The sequence below is a fragment of the Ciconia boyciana genome, chromosome 4 (genome assembly GCF_034638445.1).
Source record: "Ciconia boyciana chromosome 4, ASM3463844v1, whole genome shotgun sequence".
NCBI classification, from domain to species: domain Eukaryota; kingdom Metazoa; phylum Chordata; class Aves; order Ciconiiformes; family Ciconiidae; genus Ciconia; species Ciconia boyciana.
The window spans coordinates 3467316-3492023 of NC_132937.1; the positions used below are offsets into that span (position 1 = coordinate 3467316).

Consider the following 24708-nt stretch of genomic DNA (forward strand, 5'->3'; position numbering starts at 1 on the left):
CAAGTGCTAAACCTGACTATAACCTTACTATTCAGTCTAATAGTAACAAGGTATACTAGTGCCCAGCTTTCTATGGGTAATTTTATATTGCACTGTAGTAAAAGGTGATGGGTTTGGTTTTTTAAGTGAAAGGTAAATGGAGAGTCAAAGCTCTGTTTAAATGTCAGTTATATCACCCATGATACTCACAGATTGCATTTGTGCACTCTAATGTAGATTAAAATGTTGCTTTACAGAATATGAAGCTTGCTAAGTGGTTTTGGTTTATTGGCAGGTTTCTTTTGCCTATTAAGATATTGGGAAGGGGGTGTCTCTGAACAGTTAAAGTACTAATGTTTCAAGTGTCCTACAGCTATGTAGGAAAATAGTCTTGGTCTTAATTTTTCTTATCTAGTTATTATTTATATGCAATTTCATGTAGGGTTTTAGCTGACATAAGTGAAAGTGCATGTGTACCTATTGCACAGAAAATAGCAAATAATGTATATTAGTATATGTTTTCTGTGAACATGGCTTGTTAAGGTGTCTGTCTAGGGTGGTGCTGTACATCACTGTACATACATGCTTGCATAGCTGCATGTAGAAATGAATTAATTTTAGAAGACTGCAGTTAAGCAGATCTCAGTAGGAATGATGGAGAAGGTCTGTGATGGGAGAATGACTTGCTGCTTCTACCAGTAGTTGGCTGCCTTCTGACATTGCTCTGAATACAGTAGAATTCCTTGGAACATTCCCATAAAGAGGTGCAAGGAATAGAGGTGTGCAGCATTGGTGGGGGGTTTGTTTTTTTTTTTTTCCTCTCCTCCTTTTCCCCTGTTGTTTCCCTTGTTGAAAACTTCTTTTCCCACCACCCAACTTAATGTTGCTGCTGTTGGTGTATTTTGAAACATATTCTGTCTTATGTGGTATGTTGGTGTTTTGGGGTTTTCTTGTTTGTTGTTTTTTGAGAGAGTGGTTATGAGGATGGAGGAGGGGGTGGTACTTGCAGTGACTCTGAAATTGAGAGAAGTGGACAATGGCTGTGTGATCATTGAAATTAAATTATTGTATGATTGTACTGGCATTGTAGCATGGTTTTCTTTGTAATCTCTTCATCTTTGACCAACCATATGCTGCCTGTCTTGTCACCAGGCTTGCATAATCAGATGCAAATGCAATATATTATGGTAAAGTCAGATGAACTGAGTATTCCTGGTCAATGTTTGGCCAGTCATTGGAAGTGTTCAAGGTCAGGTTGGATGGGGCTTTGAGCAACCTGATCTAGTGAAAGACGTCCCTGCCCATGGCAGGGGGGTTGGACTAGATGATCTTTAAAAGGTCCCTTCCAATCTAAATGACTCTGACACTGTTTTCTCTTGGCACTACTTATAAGTGTAAATCATATTTATTATATTTGAGTGAGCTGTTGGACTTATATTAATGTTTGTCCTGTACTGGCATTGCATGTAAACAAACACTAATTTTTAGATAGCATTTAAGTATGGGGAGGGACATTTGAGAAGGAGGCAGAGAGTAAAACTTGAAGTCATTCTATTACATAGTTTTAGTAAGCTTGAGGAAGTGACCTTCTGAAGTGTGGATGGGGTAAGTGAGATGAGACGCACCTTTCCAAGAAACAGTACCTGCTGCAGATTATGTCACTGTATTGGGTTTGTGTGGCAAGGTTTTGGTAGTGGGGGGGCTACAGGGGTGGCTTCTGTGAGAAGCTGCTAGAAGCTTCCCCTATGTCTGATAGAGCCAGTGCCAGCCAGCTCCAAGATGGACCCACTGCTGGCCAAAGTTGAGCCAGTCAGTGGCGGTGGTAGGGCTTCTGTGATAACATATTTAAGAAGGGGAAAAAAACTGCTGCACAACAGCAGCCAGAAGAGAGGAGTGAGAATACGTAAGAGAAACAACTCTGCAGACACCAAGGTCAGTGAAGAAGGAGGGGGAGGAGGTGCTCCAAGCACTGGAACAGAGACCGTGGTGAAGACTGTGGTACCTCTGCAGCCCATGGAGGTTAATGGTGGAGCGGATATTCACCTGCAGCCCATGGAGGACCCCACACCAGAGCAGGTGGATGTGCCCAAAGGAGGCTGTGACCCTGTGGAGAGCCTGTGCTGGAGCAGGCTGCTGGCAGGACCTGTGACCCCATGGAGAGAGAGAGAGAGGAGCCCATGCAGGGGCAGGTTTGCTGGCAGGACTTGTGACCCCATGGGGGACCCATGCTGGCGCAGTCTGTTCCTGAAGGACTGCACCCCATGGAAGGAACCTGTGCTGGAGCAGTTTGTGAAGGACTGCCTCCCATAGGAGGGACCCCATGCTGGAGCAGGGGAAGAGTGTGAGGAGGAAGGAGCAGCAAAGACAACATGTGATGAACTGACCGCAACCCCCATTCCCCATCCCCCTGCACCACTTGGGGGGAAGAGGTAGAGAAGCTGGGAGTGAAGTTGAGCCTGAGAAGAAGGGAGGGGTGGGGGGAAGGTGTTTTTTAGATTTGTTTTTATTTCTCATTATCCTACTCTGATGTTTGATTTGCAATAAATGAAATTAATTTCCCCAAGTTGAGTCTGTTTTGCCTGTGATGGTAATTGCTGAGTGATCTCCTTTATCTTGACCCACTACCCTTTCGTCATATTTTTTCTCCCCTGTCCAGTTGAGGAGGGGGAGTGATAGAGTGGCTTGGTGGGCACCTGGCATCTAGCCAAGGTTAACCCACCACAATTGCATTAAGACAAAGAACTAGTTATTTCAAGTGCTTCAGTTGGGACACACACATCCAAAAAACCCTCCTCCAAAAACCCCAAAGTAAACTGTGTTGATTAAACATGATATTTTTTTCCCTAATAACTTCAAGAGTAAGTCTTATTTAAAAATAGTGTCTGTCTTTGAATAGCTGTCCCTAGAAAAAGGCTGAGTATAATATAGCTTTTGTTTAGTTTGATAGTTTCAAAATAATTTCTGCATATCTGTATTTTCAGGCATGACAACATAATTTACTACCAAACATGTTTCTTGTCCAACATAAAAGTGGTGAAGACCTTTACTGCTATTAGCATTTAGTTTTTAAAGAAAAAAAAAAAGCAGTATTTATTCAGTGAAATTTGTAATACATTAAAACTCTAGCTTTCTCCTTCTGTCTTTATTAAATGAAGTCAATTGAATGTTTTCTGACAAGTCAGTTGTTTTTTTTCCCCCAAGTCAACTATCCTGAAACTGGGATGTTGACTTGGAAGATGGGAAGATGTTGGGAAGATGACTTTGAAAGTTAAACTTAATTTTCAATTGATGAGAAGATGAAAGTAAAAGATGTGGAAAAATAAAATGCAATAACAATGAAAAACTTTTTAACTTACTGTTTTGAATTGTTACTAACTAGAGAAACAATGTTTTACTTTTACACTATGTATGTATCAACTTTTTACATGTGTCCTAGTTTAGTGATGAGTAATAGCAAACAGCTATCTTGATGTTGGTTAGGAGCATCAACTTAGTAATGTAGTGTATGGGGGAAAATGTTCATATATGATGGTTCTGGCCCACCAAAAGTCACTCCCCTCTTCTGGTAATGTCATCTGTTGTGATTGTCTGGCAGGACCAGCAACCCCTACCAGTTTACCCAGAAATAAATCAGGCCAGGAAAACCCTTCCCCTAAATGTGCAGGGGACCACCATTTTGTTAAACATCATAACCCACGTGTTTTCATACTGTTCTGAGATTTGCTGACAGCTATTTCTTGATACTGTCATACCCATGTGTTTTCAGACAGCCCTATGATTGGCTGGCAGAACTAGCTGCCCCTACCAGCGTACCCAGAAGCATGACAGAAAAGGAAGCCCCCCACTTTTGACAATGTTGTTCCCCATGTGTTTTCACACTGCTTTGTGATTGGCTGACAGCTATTTTTGACAGTCATACCCACATATTCTCAGATCTCCCTGATTGGCTACCTGTTTCCTTTGCATCAGGAAGGGCTCAGATATAAAAATATAAACATTAGCACACTCCTTATATAAATTTCTATATATGTTTTAAATAGATATTTATATAGATGCAATATTTAATATACTTATGTTTCTATATGTGTGTGTATATATACATGATTAGAGATATAGAAATTATATCTGTAAAAGCATAGGTATAAAATGTCTAAAATATTCTTTAATAAGAGCTAATGGCATGAGTAATTAAAGTTTAAATGCGAATAGAAAGCAAACAAGAGTAAAAGGCAGGTTTGGGGTCCCCCACTTTAAAAGGCTACAGAACAAGCCCTAACATGTCTGGGGTGGGGACTTCATGAGGGTGGAGGGGCACCAAAAGGATGGAGGGGGCATGAATAAGTCTGAATGTGCCGAAGGGCTACCAACCCCTCCTAGGAGGCCCACCAAGGAGAACCCTGTCACGTGCAAAGAAGAGACCAATCCTTTGAGCTGGAGTGAGAGGCCTCTGTATTTGGGCCAGCCCAACAGGATGACCATGTAGTGTTACTGGGGCAAACTTTAGGTTTTGCGTGGTCCTGCAAGGCACAGGCAACACTAGTCATGAAATTGGACAGCCAGAACAAAATGTGAACTTTAGAAGAACACATTCATGGGGACAGTAAGGAAAAGACCCTAAGGGATTCATTAAAAAGACCATGTGAACCAGAACTGGCCAATGGGCCCATGAATCACAAACTAGAATTTGAGGTGAGTATCACAGAGGGTGGGTGATGGTGGTGTTGGGGGAGCTCCTTTTGCCCGTGGTTGGGGGGGGCATCTTGCAGCTACCTGAGACCATTATGGGGTGCAGGCTGGTGCTATGTCTTTCCTTGTCCTTAGGTTGATGATAGCTTTATAGAACATATCAAACAGCTCCAGCTGACTGAGGAGGGAGAAGTCAAATTGTACTATTATCTGTTTGTGTGTTTTGTCTGGGCCTATAGCAGCTGAAGAAAGGAGAAAGGGCATAGAAGTGACAGTGATGTTCAAGGGGGAGAAGTCTTGAATGGCAACCAAGTCCCCTCATACCCTGTTAACAAAGTTTCTTTGTACTTGAGTTAAATTGATTGTCCAGTGTTTCCTTTCATACATGTGTGTAGTAGCAGCATGTCAGTAGACATGTCTACAATGCCACTTCTGTTAAGAGATTTACTGTGCTTCTGGGGAGGTGGGAAGCTTTGGGGATATAAATCCCCTTTTTGAAGCTGCTAAAAGGTGCCTTTTTTTAGGTGCCTTACCTAAAAGTGTGAATATAAGTTCTAATTAAGTCACCTCAGCCATTATCCCACACCCCCCATATGTTTTTTTTTTTAAATGGACGCTACAGACAACAAAGTTTAAGGATTTTATGAATATTTATTTTCAACAGTAAATTTTACAGGGTGAGCCACTGGGCTTGCTTTGGGTATCTTTCTCTTCTTAGGTTGTGTGTGTGGTGCATCTTGGTCCACCTCTCTCACTTTTAGTTGTTCCAAGAGATCCCGGATTGCTGTATGACCCATAGCAGAAGACTGGACATTCACTGCAGCCATGACTTTCATAAAAACATGCCAGCTTTTAGGTGTTCTCAGGCTAGAAGGGTGTCCTGGTTTCGGCTGGGGTAGACTTAATTTTCTTCCTAGTAGCTGGTATAGTGCTGTGTTTCGGATTTAGGATGAGAATAATGTTGATAACACACTGATGTTTTAGTTGTTGCTAAGTAATGTTTACACAAGTCAAGGACTTTTCAGCTTCCCATGCTCTGCCAGCTGCACAAGAAGCTGGGAGGGGGCATAGCCAAACTGGACAAACGGCTATTCCATACCATATGATGTTATGCTCAGTATATAAACTGGGGAGAGCTGGCCAGGGTGCAGCAATCGCTGCTCGGGAACTGGCTGAGCGTTGGTCGGTGGGTGGTGGCTATTCTCACCCAAAATAAAATCCCCTTGAGGTACACAGCGGACTTCCCCATCCTTCCGCATTACCCACCAAGTGCACCCAGGTCCTTGAGCAAAAGCAATCCCATGAATGGGCTTGCCTTTGCCCGAGGCAGGAGTAACCCAGACTGTCTTCCCCAGCATATTTTTTATGTGCGCTACAGGGACCTTATCCCCTTCTGCAGTACATAAAAGTTTTGATTGGACAGGGCCAGCTCTATTGGCAGATCCCCTAGTGTTGACTAACCAGATGGCCTTTGCTAAATGTGTATCCCAATGTTTGAATGTCCCACCACCCATTGCTCTCAGTGTAGTCTTTAACAGTCCATTGTATCGTTCAATTTTCCCGGAGGCTGGTGCATGACAGGGGATGTGATATACCCACTCAATGCCATGCTATTTGGCCCAGGTGTCTATGAGGTTGTTTTGGAAATGAGTCCCATTGTCTGACTCAATTCTTTCTGGGGTGCCATGTCACCATAAGACTTGCTTTTAAAGGCCCAGGATAGTGTTCCAGGTGGTGGCATGGGGCACGGGATATGTTTCCAGCCATCCGGTGGTTGCTTCCACCATTGTAAGCACATAGCGCTTGCCTTGGCGGGTTTGTGGGAGTGTGATATAATCGATCTGCCAGGCCTCCCCATATAAATATTTCATCCATCGTCCTCCATACCACAGAGGCTTTAACCACTTGGCTTGTTTAATTGCAGCGCATGTTTCACATTCATGGCTACCCTGTGCAATAGTGTCCATGGTCAAGTCCACCCCTCGACCACGACCCATCTATATGTGGCATCTCTTCCTTGATAGCCTGAGGTATCATGGGCCCACCTAGCTATAAATAATTCACCCTTATGTTGCCAGTGTAGATCCACCTGAGCCACTTCAATCTTAGCAGCCTGATCCACCTGCTGGTTGCTTTGATGTTCCTCAGTGGCCTGACTCTTGGGTACATGAGCATCTACGTGACGTACTTTTACAACCAGGTTCTCTACCCGGGCAGCAATATCTTGCCACAGTGCTGCAGCCCAGATGGGTTTGCCTCTGCGCTGCCAGTTGCTCTGCTTCCATTGCTGTAACCACCCCCACAGGGCATTGGCCACCATCCATGAATCAGTATAGAGATAGAGCACTGGCCACTTTTCTCGTTCAGCAATGTCTAAAGCCAACTGGATGGCCTTTACTTCTGCAAATTGGCTCGATTCACCTTTTCCTTCAGCAGTTTCTACCACTTGTCATATAGGACTCCATACAGCAGCTTTCCATCTCCGATGCTTTCCTACAATACGACAGGACCCATCAGTGAACAGGGCATATTGCTTCTCATTTTCTGGTAGTTTATTGTACAGTGGGGCCTCCTCAGCACGCGTCACCTCCTCCTCTGGTGATATTCCGAAAACTTTGCCTTCTGGCCAGTCCATGATTAGTTCCAAGATTCCTGGGCGACTGGGGTTTCGTATTCGAGCCTATTGTGTGATCAGTGCGACCCACTTACTCCACGTAGCATCAGTTGCATGATGTGTAGAGGGGACCCTCCCTTTGAACATCCAGCCCAGCACCGGCAGTCGGGGTGCCAGGAGGAGTTGTGCTTCAGTACCAACCACTTCCGAAGCAGCTCGAACCCCTTCATATGCTGCCAATATCTGTTTTTCAGTTGGAGTATAGCAGACCTCAGATCCTCTGTGTCCCCGACTCCAAAACCCTAGGGGTCGACCTCGAGTCTCCCCTGGTGCTTTCTGCCAGAGGCTCCAGGTAGGGCCATTCTCCCCGGCTGCGGTGTAGAGCACATTCTTTACATCTTGCCCTGCCCGGACTGGCCCAAGGGCTGCTGCATGAACTATCTCCCGCTTAATTTGTTCAAAGGCTTGTCATTGCTGGGGACCGCATTTGAAATAATTCTTCTTCTGGGTCACTTGGTAGAGAGGGCTTACGATCAGATTGTAATTGGGAATATGCATTCTCCAAAACCCCACAATGCCTAAGAAAGCTTGTGTTTCCTTTTTGCTAGTTGGTGGAGACATGGCTGTTATTTTGTTGATCACATCCATTGGGATCTGACGACGTCCATCTTGCCATTTTATTCCTAAAAACTGGACCTCCTGTGCAGGTCCCTTGACCTTATTTTGTTTTATGGCAAAACTGGCTTTCAGGAGGATCTGGACTATTTTCTTCCCTTTCTCAAAAACTTCTTCTGCTGTATTGCCCCATACAATGATGTCATCAATGTATTGCAGATGTTCTGGAGCTTCCCCCTGTTCCAGTGCAGTCTGGATCAGTCCATGGCAAATGGTAGGGCTGTGTTTCCACCCCTGGGGCAGTCGATTCCAAGTGTACTGAACGCCCCTCCAAGTGTAAGCAAACTGTGGCCTGCACTCTGCTGCCAAAGGGATTGAGAAAAACGCATTAGTGATATCACTTGTAGCATGCCACTTGGCTGCTTTTGACTGCAGTTCATATTGAAGTTCCAGCATGTCTGGCACAGCAGAATTCAGCAGCGGCGTGACTTCATTGAGGCCACGATAGTCTACTGTTAGTCTCCACTCTCCATTAGACTTTTGCACTGGCCATATAGGACTGTTAAAAGGTGAACGAGTCTTGCTGATCACTCCTTGGCTCTCCAGTCGACGAATCAGCTTATGGATGGGAATCAGGGAGTCTTGGTTGGTGCGATATTGCCTCCGGTGCACCGTTGTGGTAGCAGTCACCACCTGTTGTTCTTCGACCCTCAGCAATCCCACAACAGAAGGGTCCTCTGAAAGACCGGGCAGGGTGGACAGCTGTTTAATTTCCTCCGTCTCCAAGGCAGCTATACCAAAAGCCCACCGGTACCCTTTTTGATCCTTTAAATACCCTCTCCTGAGGTAGTCTAGGCCAAGGATGCACGGGGCCTCTGGGCCAGTCACAATGGAGTGCTTTTGCCACTTATTCCCACTTAGGCTCACTTCGGCCTCCAAGACAGTCAGCTGTTGGGATCCCCCTGCCACTCCAGAAATACAGATGGATTCTGCCCCTATATAGCTTGATGGCATTAGGGTACACTGTGCACCGGTGTCCACTAGAGCCTTATACTCCTGTGGGTCTGATGTGCCAGGCCATCAAATCTGCACAGTCCAGTAAACCTGGTTGTCCCTTTCCTCCACCTGGCTGGAGGCAGGGCCTCCCTAATCCTGGTCGTAATATTCATTACCCATTTCTTGTACATATGAGTCAGGACTTCCTTCATTCAAATCCAGAGTAAGATCAGCCCTTTGACTCTGGGGAACTGTCCACTGGAAACGGGAGCAGCAATTTTCCTGGAAGAACCCCCTTTGGTGATTGTTTTTCCTTGCAGCTCACATACCCGTGCCTCTAGGGTTGAGGTAGGTTTTCCATTCCACTTCCTCATGTCCTCTCTGTGGTCACGCAGGTAAAACCACAGGGTGCCCCATGGTGTGTACCCTCTATATGCTCTCTCTTGAGCAGAGGAATGCTGACTCCTAATAGCTGAGATGCTGGTCCATACAGGTGGAAAGTAGGACCTATATTCTTCAAGTCGCTGGACCTTCCAGGACAGTTTCTCCACAGCCAAGACAAGGGAGGAGGAGATACTGTCTTTGTATTCACGGAGCTGGCTAGCTGCTTCATCCACTGTTGGACCCTCTCCGTCTTTCCAGGTCAGTATTGCCAATGAGTTGGCACACGACACTGGTGCGCTCCGTACCAACTTCCGCCACATGGGTCGTGTGCACTGGACTTCATCTGGATCTTTGGATAACTGCTCATTGTTCAGGTCACCACAAACCACCTCCAGCATGGCTAATTCCCTCAGGTACTGGATACCTCTCTCCACTGTGGTCCACTTGCCTAGGTGACATATAACATCTTCCTTGAAGGGATATCTTTCCTTCATAGCTGACAGGAGTCACCTCCAGAGGCTGAGGGCTGGTTCCCCTTTTCCAATTGCTTTGTCAATGCCCCCTTCCCTAGAAAGGGATCCCAGCTGTTTGGCTTCCTTACCCTCTAATTCCAGGCTACTGGCCCCACTATCCCAGCATCGGAGCAGCCAGGTGACAGTGTGCTCGCCTGGATGACAGCTGAAATCTTTTCGCATAACTCACAGCTCACTCAGGGATAGGGACTGGGTGGTTTCCATCTCATCCATGGTTCTTCCTCTTCCTCTCCCTGTGATGGCCCTGCTCTTTCATCTTCTCTTTCTAAACGAGCTGACTTTCGCTTCCAAGATTTCTTCTTGTGTATAGGGGCGACTGATACTGAGAAGGGTTGGTTCCCTGGTTCAACTGCATTATCTGTCGCAGGTGGGGCTGGAGTGACCGCAGTGCCTTTCGCAATGGTGGGCTGGAGCAGCCGTGGTGTCTGCTGTTTAGTCACCAGATCCTTGAGGGTTCTGAATAGTGTTGAACAGGGCTCGGTAGGCATGGGCCAGGCCCCAGCACATTACAGTGATTTGTGTCTCTCTGGAATTGCCAGGGTGACAACATACTTTTTCCAAATATTCTACTAATTTTTCAGGGTTCTGCAATTGTGCAGGGGTGAAGTTCCAAAACACTGGAGGTGCCCACTGTCCTAGGCATTTGCCCATGCTATGCTACACACCCTGCCACTCATAACTATCCGGCCTTGGGGCAGATCTCTGGATGATATTCCTAAATTGCCTACTAACCTTAGACAAAACCGAAACAATATTGCCAAGCAATACCAATAGAAGGATCTTAACTACCCAAGGATGTTCAAGATACTGAAAAGTTATTGTAATGAAGCAGGAAACATCATAGAAGAAGGTAGCGAAGGTGCCATTTTGTATTTCCTCCATAAAAAACCTCTCAGAGGAAGAAGTATAATTGCTAATTGTCTCCATAAGGTGGTACCCGAAGTACAGGAATGGCTTCAGTACAAAACACAGATACCAAATCAAGCTCAAGGTCACTGTTTTAGTAACAAATCTCCCAGGCAAAACATCACTAATCACTGCAGAGCACAGGGAACTGCAAAAACCAACACCGATCTTTAACATGTACAGCAAAAAAATGAGCATGGTGCAGATCAGATAAACCAGTATCAAGAACAGATGAATCAATATCATGGCCTGCAACTACTAACAGATCTAAATTCCTTATTATGCTCTGGTTAATCTGTTGTTATCTCAAACCCTTCGAGCCCCACGTTGGGCACCAAAAAGGACTGTTGTGGTTTAGCCCCAGTCGGCAATTCAGTACCACACAGCCACTCGCTCACCCTCCCCCCCAGTGGGATAGGGGACAGAAATGGAAGAGCAAAAGTAAGAAAAGTGGTGAGTGGAGATAAGAACAGTTTAAGAATTGGAACATAATAATAATAATAAATTGTAATGAGGAGGAAAACAACAACAGAGCAAGCGACGAACAAAACCCAAGGGAAAAAAAAAAACAGTGATACAACTGCTCACCACCTGCTGACCGATGCCCTGCCAGTCCCCGAGCAGCGATCACTGCCCCCTGGCCAGCTCCCCCCAGTTTATATACTGAGCATGATGTCATATGGTATGGAATAGCCCTTTGGTCTGTTTAGATCAACTATCCTGGCTGTGCCCCCTCCCATTTCTTGTGCGCCTGGCAGAGCATGGGAAGCTGAAAAGTCCTTGACTAGTGTAAACATTACTTAGCAACAACTAAAACATCAGTGTGTTATCAACATTATTCTCATGCTAAATCCAAAACACAGCACTATATCAGCTACTAGGAAGAAAATTAACTCTATCCCAACTGAAACCAGGACAGCTGCTAAGACTGAAGTGGCTCAGGTGGATCTACACTGGCAACATAAGGGTGAATTATTTATAGCTAGGTGGGCCCATGATACCTCAGGCCATCAAGGAAGAGATGCCACATATAGATGGGCTTGTGATTGAGGGGTGGACTTGACCATGGACACTATTGCACAGGTTATCCATGAATGTGAAACATGCGCTGCAATCAAGCAAGCCAAGCGGTTAAAGCCTCTGTGGTATGGAGGACGATGGATGAAATATTTATATGGGGAGGCCTGGCAGATCGATTATATCACACTCCCACAAACCCGCCAAGGCAAGCGCTATGTGCTTACAATGGTGGAAGCAACCACTGGATGGCTGGAAACATACCCTGTGCCCCATGCCACTGCCCAGAACACTATCCTGGGCCTTGAAAAGCAAGTCCTATGGTGACGTGGCACCCCAGAAAGAATTGAGTCAGACAACGGGACTCATTTCTGAAACAACCTCATAGACACCTGGGCCAAATAGCATGGCATTGAGTGGGTATATTACATCCCCTGTCATGCACCAGCCTCCGGAAAAATCGATTGATGCAATGGACTGTTAAAGACTACACTGAGAGCAATGGGTGGTGGGACATTCAAACATTGGGATACACATTTAGCAAAGGCCACCTGGTTACTCAACACTAGAGGATCTGTCAATCGAGCTGGCCCTGCCCAATCAAAACTTTTAGGTACTGCAGAAGGGGATAAGGTCCCTGTAGTGCACATAAAAAACATGCTGGGGAAGACAGTCTGGGTTACTCCTGCCTCGGGCAAAGGCAAGCCCATTCGTGGGATTGCTTTTGCTCAAGGACCTGGGTGCACTTGGTGGGTAATGCGGAAGGATGGGGAAGTCCGCTGTGTACCTCAAGGGGATTTGATTTTGGGTGAGAATAGCCAATGAACTGATTGGTATGATGTTAATTGCTATATAATACTGTATGTCATCACTTTTATGGTTGCTGTATGCCATATCAACAGTATTACAGTAAGAATCACCCAGATTAATGAAGAATGAACTTTGATGAAACTGAGCAAATTGCAGCAGTGATGGAACCAGAACTGGCTTCAGCATGCAACAATCCAACACCACACACCATCTCTTCTGCCCTGAAAGATTGTTATGACAGATGGAGCCCATAGTCATGGACTAAATGAACTCAATGGACATTTTAGAGGGATGGCCCATAGACCAAGGGAATGATATCTGTGTGTATATATCAAAAGACAGGGAAAGTGGTGGTGTTTTCTTGGAATGTATTAGAAAGGGTGGAACCTGGGCATGGCGTAGATTGTATAGAATAAGGGCTGGATACCGTCCTGGTTTCGACTGGGATAGAGTTGATTTTCTTCCTAGTATCTAATATAGTGCTGTGTTTTGGATTTAGTATGAGAATAATGTTGATGATAACACACTGATGTTTTCGTTGTTGCTAAGTAGTGCTTACCCTAATCAAGGACTTTTCAGTTTCCCATGCTCTGCCAAGTGCACAGGTAGCTGCGAGAGGGCATAGCCAAACTGGCCAAAGGGCTATTCCATACCATATGACGTCATGCTCAGTATATAAATTGAGGGGAGCTGGCAGGGGGGCAGGGATCGCTGCTCGGGGACTGGCTGGGCGTCAGTTGGTGCGTGGTGAGCAGTTGCATCACTTGTTTTTTTTCTTGGGTTTTTTTTCTGTCTCTCTCTTTCCATGGTTGTTTTCCTTATCATTACCATTTATTATTATTATTGTTGTTTTTGTTGTTGTATTTTATTTTATTTTAATTATTAAACTGTTCTTATCTCAACCCGTGATTCTTTTTACTTTTGCTCTTCCGTTTCTGTCCCCCATCCCACTGGATGGGGAGGGTGAGCGAGCGGCTGTGTGGTGCTTACTTGCCAACTGAGGCTAAACCATGACAAAGGGGTACAAGTCTGAAGGATGCCTTGTACGAAGTCAAGCAGGCTGGACCCCCTGATGACATCTCCTTTGTATACAAAACTTCCTTGGTTGTCCCAAGATGAAATAGACTTGTGTTGCTCTAGTTTACCTAGGAGCATGTCATGACCTAAAGGGTTACCTGCCCTGCAGATGTGTAGAGATCGCAACTGTCATTTCATTGGATTCCGTAATACACAAGGACACAGAGGCTTTTATGCTCTAAATTTCTCTGCTTTGTTACAGATTACCACAAATACCACACAAATCACCACTAGCAAGTTTACCTATGATTAATAAAGTGAATATATATAATCAAGCTATTACAAATTACTATCAGCAATCAATAATATAATATCAATCATCATTAGTATGGCAACAGTCAATAATAGTAGCAACTAATAATATAGGAACAATCAACAACAGCAACAACCAAGGAGGTATATACTATTACAGGTTACTACAAACTTAACATTAGTGAAGCAACTTATCAACAATATAATAGCTGATATACTTATGATAGATTACTTTTGTGGATATATAATACCAGTATCAAGTGAATTTGATTTCAGAAGGGGCCAAACCATTTCAAAGGTGGGGAGGACAAACCAAACCAACCCCAAAAGTGGGGCCAAGGGGGGACCAATAAGATAACAGACAGAGTCTCATTTCAGAGATGATCCATGTCACAGAGTCTGGAGTCAGACAGGTGTCTCCGGTGAGAGTCCAAGATCTCATAGAAAGTTCATGCGGAATTCAACCTGTTTAGGAAAGGAAAATTATGTGCAGCACAGGAAGTTCTCAGAGAGAGAAGCTCCATTTTGGATAAAAATTAAGTCCTTTTTATCTTATAGAGATATAAGAGGGCGTAGGATGCAACCAGTAGGTGATGTTAATTTCTATTTTTCACCTGGAACAGTGATGATGTTTTCTGTTTCTCTGTCTGATGGTTTCGGACCAGTTTATTACTGTTTCCACCTTCTCAGATGATAAGTTGCAGTTACAGTTTCTTGGTTTTGTGCTTGTTGGTGGTATCTCAGGATGTCTCTGGTTTCTAGGTACCCCAGCTATACTTCAAAGAGGCCAGCTGCACTTTGCAAGGATGTTTCTGGTTTCAGGGCCGGGTTCCCAGGCTCACAGCTCCCAGGCTGGCAGGCTTTTTCCTTTGTTCAGCAGTTTTCCCCTTCTAACCGGGCCATCTTTCTGGGTGCTCACATTAGAGCACTTGTGCATTCTTCCTATATCGTGGATGCACATTATCAAACATTTCCTGGACAACAGGGTCAGGGTTCTCAGGAGTCCCAAAGGGCTTTTCTGCTTCTGCCTTGTTTTGTTCTGGAAAAAGAGGGTTTTTTCCCCCCTTTCCTGATCAGTCTCCTTCATGTGTGCCAAGTACTTTTGAAGAGTGACTGTATACACTTTAGCTTTCTTGTAGGCTGTCAAGACTGGTTTTTGGAGAATGTCCCATTTCAGCATCCAAAGAGTGGACTGCATCAGCCATCATGTCTTCCCTGGGTAATAGTGGCATCCTTAGCTGCTCCAAAGAGTTTGCAGGCACCAGATAAATTTTTTTCTGCACATTCGATCGCTGCTTTACCAAAAGTCCCCTGATGAGCAGAAGAGCAAAACTTAGAAGAGGACCGATAAAGCCACCAGCTTCCTTCACCAGTAGCTTCTTTCTTTTGAAGGACACACTTTTACTACTCAGGCTTTTAATGAATTCGTGCCCCTTTTTCAGAATGCGTATCTGGTGGGGTGTTAATGGAATGTTCCCCTTCAAGGTATTCAGCGCAATTTCAGAAATGACCTTTATCAGGTCATCAGCAGTAGAGTATTGCTTTCCTCTTCCGGGGGGAGAACTGGATCAACACTTCCAGGAGGGACAGGTTACTCTTCAGACAGTAGGACATCATGCTCCCAAGTCTGTACTGATAGCAACACAGGGTGTCAGTCAGTGCTGAAACTGGTCTTTTTTTTCCCAATATGTAAATGACCAGCACTCTGGTGGGAAAAGACCAATTCTTAGCCTAAAAGCCTAAGGGGTCGAAGCATTTTAATTGACAACCAGGTACCATATGGGGGTTGGGTTTAGCTTGAATGGAGTTAATTTTCTTCATAGCAGCCCCTATGGTGCTGTGTTTCAGACTGGTGACCAAAACAGCGTTGATAACACGCCAATGTTTTAGCTATTCATGAACAGTGCTTACACAGAGTCAAGGCTTTCTCTGTTTCTCACTCTGCCCCTGCAGCAAGTAGGCTAGGGGTGGACAAGAGGCTGAGAGGGGACACAGCCGGGACAGCTGACCCAAATTGACCAAAGAGATATTCCATACCATATAATGTCATTCACAGAATTAAAACTGGGGGGGGGGAGAGTTTTTCCAGAGTAGCCATTGCTCGGGGACTGTCTGGGCATCAATCTGCTGGTGGCAGGTAATTGGTTTTGCATCACTTGTGTTTTTTTTTTTTTCCCCCCTTCATTTATTAAACCATCTTTATCTCAACCCACTTTTTTTTTTTTCTTGCTTTTTCTGTTCCAATTCTCTCCCCCATCCTGCTGTGGCAGGGAGTGAGCGAGCGACTGGGTGGGGGCTTACCCTCCAGCTGCGGTCAACCCACCACAGGTACCTTCATAGCATCTTCAAACACTTCTAAAAAGAACCAGGCCTTGCTAGGATAGATCTGCCTGGCTAGGGACACAACCTAGAGATTATCTTGGGGGTTCTTAAATAACACCATATATTTTGTGTTGAGGGTGATGGCGCAGCTCTTTTTACCCTGGCAAAAAAATTCTGGACACTGTACAGGATGCTAAGATACCTGTGATGCACATAGTAAAAGCTTTCTCAATTTCGTTGCTCATGCAAGCAGTTCATCAAATCATATATCATGACCATATTTACTTCATTAGGGAGAAATAAATGGCTATCAGTAAGGCTTTCAGGTAAGTCCTCCACAAATTAGATAAAAGGATATTTATAGAGTGGTTCCTGATACAACGGTTGCCAACATCTGTAACACCACACAATATTCTCAGGCATAACAGAGAGCAAGCAGTCAACATTCTCCAAAATACTTTTTACAAAATAACTTTTTGCACAGTTGCTAGGCCCTGCTGGAATAGCAGAAAAGGGGTGCATCCAGTGCGTGTCCATGATAAAAAATCATAGGGGAGGCTTTTCAAATTTTTAGTCAGTACTCTTGTTGTAGATCACCTTCTGCATGTTCCGGGGGTGCCAGGTTTCTATTGTCCGCTTGTTTGTTCCTGACGATAGAATGCTACTCTATCATGATCTTTTTAAGGTCATCACTGTCTGGATTTATGCCGTAATCCAACATGAGATCCTTCAGGGCCTCAAAATTGATCTTTTCTCTGTTTGCTGCATTTAGAATGATGCCTTTAACCTTTAAACAACACTTTACTTCAAACTGCACGTAGCTGTAGGATTTGGGGCCTGATGACACAAACTCAGTAATGTTCTCATCTGGCAGCAACTTGCTTGTCAGCTTGCCTAAATAGTGCCTGAGCGGGTGGGTTTCAATCCCATGGACGACTCACGAATATCACAGTCTGTGTCATGATAAAGGCAATTGTCTTGCAGGGCATCTAAGAATTTGTAAAGCTCTAAACGCACATATGCTGTGGTGAAGCAAGGTATAAAAATGTTAGTGTTATGCTCCAGGGTCATGTGTCCTTTGGCGTTCTTCCATGAGACAATGGCCACATCCTTGTCAATAAAATTAAAAGAAGACACATCATAAGCTAGAGAAAATAGGTAACCATAGACCTCATCTGGTTCTCTTACTATGGTGGTGTTGGGTAGGTTGGATCTCTGTCCAAATTTTCTCCACAGAGAAAAACTGCTTTGCAACTTGGCATTTCAGCAGGGGTTTTCTTAATATGTTCAGGCCACAAAATGACACCTTCTTTCTGCCTGTAAGCTTCAACATATCATCATTATCTGTGCACCAGGCCGTGCAGCCTGAAGGTTCCTGCTTCTGGCTGTTGTGGTTTAGCCCCAGCCGGCAACTAAGCACCACACAGCTGCTCGCTCACTCCCCCTCCAGTGGGATGGGGGAAGAGAATCAGAAGAGTAAAAGTGAGAAAACTCGTGGGTTGAGATAAAGACAGTTTAATAGGGAAAGCAAAAGCTGCGCGCGCAAGCAAAGCAAAACAAGGAACTCATTCACTACTTCCCATGGGCAGGCAGGTGTTCAGCCATCTCCAGGAAAGCAGGGCTCCATCACGCGTAAAGGTTACTTGGGAAGACAAACTCCATCACTCCGAACGTCCCCCCTTCCTTCTTCTTCCTCAGCTTTATATACTGAGCATGACGTCATGTGGTAGGGAATAGCCCTTTGGTCAGTTTGGATCAACTATCCTGGCTGTGTCCCCTCCCATTTCTTGTGCACCTGGCAGAGCATGGGAAGCTGAAAAGTCCTTGACCAGTGCAGCAACAACTAAAACATGTCTGTATTATCAAGACTGTTTTCAGCACAAATCCAAAACATAGCCCCATACAAGCTACTATAAAGAAAATTAACTCTATCTCAGCCAAAACCAGCACACTGACAGAGGTAGAGTTTTATATAATCTGAGAAAAGGCTGCTGCCTCTCTTTTCAAAATGCCAAACCTCATAGATTTCACAAACACTGTACCCTTCTCCAGAGCCTTGTTCAGTTCTGGGGAACACCAGGTACCCACAAGGGCTCTTTCTTCATCACTGCGGGTGCAGAGAGCCTGGCAGGTTTCAGCACAAGTGTGGCACAGGGGAAACATATAGCTTCCCATTTACCCTCACGGGAAGCACAGGGAAAAAGAGCCTATAAGGCGGGCACACCTTTACTTTGACCATCCTGAAGTAGGCTGTCAAGTTGTCAAAATTATCAAAAATAACTTTGGGGTACCCCAGAGGGTATTGTTTTATTTTGCTGATGAAGGGATAGAGACTAGTGAAATCATTGTAATGTATCTTTTCATCAGGGACTTCTTCATAATACAGACAAATGGCATTTGTCCTGCTGCCGAAAAGTACATCTCTGCACAGTGTGGGCAGTTATAAAAGTCAGTTCTTCGCCAGCCAAGGAGGGAGACAAGGACACTTAGCATAAAATTACCAAGGGAATTTATTATCTTATTTTAGGTACGCGCATAGCAGTGCCCCAGCCTAATGCATGGAGGACCCTGATACAGAGGAAAGTAGGGTTTAAATATGTTACAATACAGTTGCGTAGACCAGTCAAATTACTCATGTTAAGGGGTGGGCTAATCAGTTACTATTGCTCGTGTAATCAGTATGCACTTGTCCCATGCAGAATCAGTACGTGCTTGTCCCGTGCAGGTGGTGTAGACATATGGTCAGTGGTGTGTTCATCTTCATTGTTCTAAACCGATGTCCCATGCAGGTGTGTGTGGGGGTTTATCCTGGATTCTGGTCAATTGTGGTTCTGGCCATGGTTATATGCCTGGGTTTTTTTGAAAGGCAAATCTTCTGTTGTTTTATTGTCTGTATGGGGTGTTCTCAGCTGGTGAGAGCTGGCTTAGGTTGGGTCTTCAGGTCACATTGACCCTGAGGTAAAAGCTCATAGTCTCAGGTAGTGTTCCTTCTTCTAAGCAAGTCATATTGTAGTTAGCATCTTGCCTTTCACACAGTTTGGTCCTGGCTAAGAACTCTGCAAGCTCCCCATATGATATTGTCATAGTGACCCACTCCTGCTCCCATATAGATCTGATGTTAAAATCTGCTCTCTTTAGGTAGTCCATTTTTTGTTGTGTTGTGCAATACAAATATCTGAAGGTGGCCCCCACCAGAGGATTCCAGTCATTTTCATGGTAGCATTTGATAGAGCCATGGAAAAAGCACCCATTAAATTAAAAAGCTGTTGGCACCCCATCAATGACTGCATAGCCACCCAATAAGTAGGATCCTACTTGATATTCACCACCTTGTAATGCATGAAGGATTTGAATATTTGCCTTTTCAGTTGCATACTTAAGCTATTGAATAGAGGGGGATTGATATCTTTTTTCCTCCAGTGCTAGTCATCTGGAGGGAGGAGTGCAACCGTGTTACATTTAAGGAACATAAACCAGTATGTGGACATGCAAGTAGAGGCCAGCGTCGTATACTGAAATGGATCTATATGGCGATAAACCTTCACCTTTTCATCATCCTCTTTCTCATAGAATGTGCAATGGGTATTCACCATAATCTCATTCCTGTATGATCTGCAGGCCTCCCTCAGACTTTTTACATCTTGTTAGCAATAGTAACTCAGTTCTTCTTGCAAGTCAGGTATGTGTCCCCTTTAAACTCCCATTCTCCTTCAGTTTTCCTTTCTGCCCCTTCTTCTTCATCCCAAGGGGCATCCAGTGTAATTCCATGGCAAAAATGTAGTTCGGGACATGTGTTCTGCTTTCCTGCATACATTCCATGTCATAGATAATATAGCCCTGCCCTGCTTCTGGAGTTTTGATCACGGGCATGAAACACTGATACTGGTTTACGTTACAGATCTCTTCATAGCACATTCCGCACTTCCAGCCTTTACATTCATGCTATTTTTCTATATAGGTCTTACACTTTTAACAGAAAATCATAGCCAAACAATCAATTTGTTTTTTAATAGCCAGGGCCTTGTGCCTCTGTAAACATTTCCCATACCTGCACAACAGCCTGCAGCTGGGGCACCTTATCCTTGTCCCCAAGTTAACTGCATAGTTGCGAGACAAGCAGAGCTGGCAATAACATTTACAGCTGTGGCCATGGTTATAGAATGTATGACGAAGCTCACAAAAGTTTCTTGCCCTAAATACATTCCTGACATCCTTAACACCATAATAATGTTCATCATGTAAAAGGAAGAAACAGGTCTTGGGATATCCAAGACTGTCATTTGGCTTAAAAATCCCCCAACCCTTTTTCCCGACTGAGGAGAGAGACTAGGATGCAAAGTATAGAATTATAAGAGTAATTCTTTTATTCATGCGCATGAGGTGTCCCATCCAAACGTGGGCACCCCAAATGTGGTTTTACACATGGTTCTTATACCTTTCAAGCGTTCAGGTACAACATTAATTGACTAATCGCTACTTAACACACACACACACACTACTGTTTACTAATCATAGTAAAACTTCGCAAAGCAACTATATTTCTATGATGTCATCATCCACATGCTTCCTTATTGATCTAGACTTTCCTGGAGTTGGTCTTGCTATAGTTACTTATCTGTGATGCCAGACAATGGGAGGGTTTCACAGAGGTGTTAGAGGGGCTAGGATGCTGGCATTATCTTGGTTGTCCAGGGGTATCTTTTATCCGTAGTGGACAGCTTTAAGATTCCAAGAAGCAAAGTTCTTATCTCCAGGACAGGACTGTCCTTCTCCTCCTTGTGATGAGCTGGGGTCCTTTAGTTTGCTTGCTTAAGTGTGGCTATTCAGTATACAATGTAAACTATATATATCTCTCTTAAGAAAGTTAATACAATTTCATACTATAAAGACTAATTGGTATAATACTTAGAGAATGAGTTTTTCCTAACAACATATAGCACCAGCCTGCACCCCATAATGGTCTTACAGGTAGTAGCTGTAAGATCCCTCACAACCATGGGCAAAGGTATCTGTGTGACAAGTCAAAATCCAGTTTGCGATTCACAGGCCCATTGGCCAGTTATTCTGGTTTGCGTGGCCTTTTTCAGGAATGCCTTAGGGTCTTTTTCTTATTTTCCTCACACGCATATTCTTCTGAAGTTGGCATTTTGTTCTGGTTTTCCATTTTTGCAGCCAGCATTGCCTGTGCCTTGCAGGACTGCGCAAAGCCCAAATTTTGCCCCAGTAACACTGTATGGTCATCCTGTTGGGCTGGGCCCAGATGCAGGAGCTTCTCAGTCCAGCTCACAGGATTGGTCTCTTTTCTGCATGTGACAGGGTTTTCCCAGGGGCTGCTTGGTGTCATTCCTAGGAGGGGTTCATAGCCCTTGGGCACATTCTAACTTGTCTGTGCCCCACCCCCACCACCTTTTGGCACCTGTGGTGTGTTAACCTTGGCTGGCTGCCAGGTGCCCACCAAGCTGCTGTATCACTCCCCCTCTTCAGTAAGACAGGGTGAGAAAATAAGATGAAAAAGCTCATGAGTCGAGATAAGGACAGGGAGATCTCTCACCAATTACCATCACAGGCAAAACAGACTTGACTTGGGAAAGATTAATTTAATTTATTGCCAATTAATCACAGAGCAGGATAATGAGAAATAAGAACAAATCTAAAAACATCACCTTCCCCCCACCCCTCCTTCCTGGGCTCAACTTTGCTCCCTACTCTTGTACTTTGCCGCTCCTTCCTCTTCACGCTGTTCCCCTGCTCCAGCGTGGGGTCCCACAGGATACAGTACTTCATGAACTTCTCCAAAGTAGGTCCTTCCCCCAGGCTGCAGTTCTTCACAAATTGCTCCAGCGTGGGTCCTTTCCACAAAGTTCAGTCCTTCAGGAACAGAATGCTCCAGCGTGGGTCCCCCATGGGCCGCAGTTCCTGCCAGGAGCCTGCTTCTGCTTGGGCTCTTCCCGGGCTGCAGCTTCCTTCAGGGCATATCCACCTGCTCCAGCGTGGTGTTGTCCACAGGCTGCAGTGTGGATATCTGCTCCACTGTGGACCTCCATGGGCTGCAGGAGGACAACCTGCGTCGCCATGGTCTTCACCATGGGCTGCAGGGGAATCTCTGCTCTGGTGCCTGGAGCACCCCCTCCTCCTCCTGCTTCACTGACCTTGGTGTCTGCCGGACTGTTTCACATTTTTCTCACTCCTCTCACAGCTGCTGCGCAGCATTTTTTACCCTTTTTTCAATATGTTATCACAGAGGCAGCACCAGTGTCACTGATTGACCCTTTTTTCCTGTGAGGGTGACTGAGCACTGGCACAGGTTGCCCAGGGAGGTTGTGGAGTCTCCATCCTTGGAGATATTCAGAAGCCATCTGGATATGGTCCTGGGCAACCGGCTCTAGGCGGCCCTGCTTGAGCAGGGGGGTTGGACCAGATGACCTCCAGAGGTCCCTTCCAACATCAACCATTCTGTGATGCTGTGATTTAAACTGTAATTATTCATGCCATTAGCTCTTATTAAAGAATGTTTTAGCCATTTTATACCTATGCTTTTACTCATTTATATACATTTAATTTATATATCTTTATAAGTGTATATATATACACACACATGTAGATACATGTATAAGTATATATAGAAAATAATGCATCTATGGATAAATAAATAAAATATATATTTAATACATCTTTGCACACTCCTTTATATATATATTTCTATATATGTTTATATTCCATCTGTTGTATATAAATGTGTATATTTTTATATCTGAGCCCTTCCTAGTGCAAAGGAAGCAGGCAGCCAATCAAAGGGAGATCTGAGAATATGTGGATATGACAGTGTCAAAAATAGCTGTCAGCCAATCACAAAGCAGTGCGAAAACACATGGGGAATGACGTTGTCAAAAGCGGGGGCTTCCTTTTCTGTCATGCTTCTGGGTACACTGGTGTGGGTGGCTGGTCCTGCCAGCCAATCACAACAGATGACATGACCAGAAGAGGGGAGTGACTTCCGGGGCAAATGGTAAAGTTTTCTCCCTGCGGGGGGTGGGGGGGATTTGTGCCGGAAGCTGGGGGCAGGGTATCTCTCACTTCTTATCTTGGATATCTATTATGTAATAAAAAAAATTAATAAAAAATCTGTTGGCTTCACTTGTTGCAGATCTCTTATAATTACATGTGTTGGGTGGGTGACTTTATTTCCTGTGTTCTTTCCTAATGTTTTACAGAGAAATATCATATTGTCACCTTGAATCATGTATAACGAGTATGCATTTTAGAATATTTTAGTATATGAGTATGTATTTTAGACTATTTTAGAATAAAATAGAAATAGTATTGAAAGGGTTAAATCCCTGACAATCCCTGACTAAGACATAGACTTGCATTTTTTTTTAGTTTCACTGGCATCCTTGTTCTCTTTTGTTCTCTTCCCCTGCAAAGATAGTTTTGGTTACCTGCTGAGCAGAGTTGATTATAGGACATTTCCTGTGACTTCTTACCTGATAGGACTAAACAGGCCTTGAGCAAGCTCGTTAGGCTTCCTAATTAAATCACCGATAACAGGAACTCAGGACGATTGTGCCAAAGATAAGCACCAAAGAACTAGCTTAAATCGACCCCCTTGTAACATTCGGAGGCCGAAGGACTGATGAGCTAATTCTATGACTATATATGGACAAAGGAAGCCCAAAGTTCAACTAGTGGGCAACGTGAGGAAGACTATGGAAGACCACCGGGAGGGTGAAAAGACCCTAACCCTAATTTTACTGTGCACGCTTGGACTATGTAAATGAATTCCGGGAACTCATCACCATAAGACTGCCCTTTTCAGGAAATCTGATGAATATGTATGATTTTGCTGTATATGAACTGATGTGTTGTGCTAACCTGGGGGAGCACTTGTGGCGGAGCGATGCCCAGTGCTGCCCAGCGCTGCAATAAAGAATACCTGCTTAATAGTAATCCCAACTATTGAGTCCTGATTTTGGCTTTTCACGGCAACAATTTGGCACCCCAGATGGGACCCGCTCTGCTCGGCTGCAGGACCCGCTGAGAACAGGACTCCCTAGGGTACCCCCAGGATTTCCCGGAGGGACTCCTCGCCTCAATCTGATCACTGCGGGAGCAGACAAGGACCATCTAAAGGAAAAAGGTATTATTTAAATCTTTTCTGTTTTGGAATTTGGGACCAGTCATTTGGAAGGTTCTCGTAAGTCGTAAGAGACGTCCTACGCTGAGCGCCGTATACCAGGCTACTAGTGCCTGAGGGTATACATTTGGCATTTAGTACGTTGGTACAGGCACGGGTTAAGCCTTGTACTTCTGCAATAACGTGCTTTTTGGTATTGGTACACTTATGAAACCCGCATGAGTTTGTACTGTTGGTACGTTGGTACAGGCACGGGTTAAGCCTTGTACTTCTGCAATAACGTGCCTTTTGGTATTGGTACACTTATGAAACCCGCATGAGTTTGTACTGTTGGTGGTACGGATTTACTGGCACCAAACTCGGATATTGGTTTATTGGTATTG

At 44.6% G+C, this 24708-nt stretch overlaps 1 protein-coding gene across 10 annotated transcripts in view; it reads left to right on the forward strand.

Moving 5' to 3' along the window:
- LOC140651516 (macrophage immunometabolism regulator-like) overlaps positions 1-24708 on the forward strand; it is a 71999-nt gene that overhangs the window by 34601 nt on the left and 12690 nt on the right. The window contains exon 3 of one of the 10 annotated variants that reach the window (XM_072861059.1): positions 24194-24328. The exons of the other annotated variants lie outside the window; for them this stretch is intronic. The gene's annotated coding sequence lies outside the window, so the exon portion shown is untranslated. The remainder of the gene's footprint in view (positions 1-24193; positions 24329-24708) is intronic. 10 annotated transcript variants of the gene reach the window in all.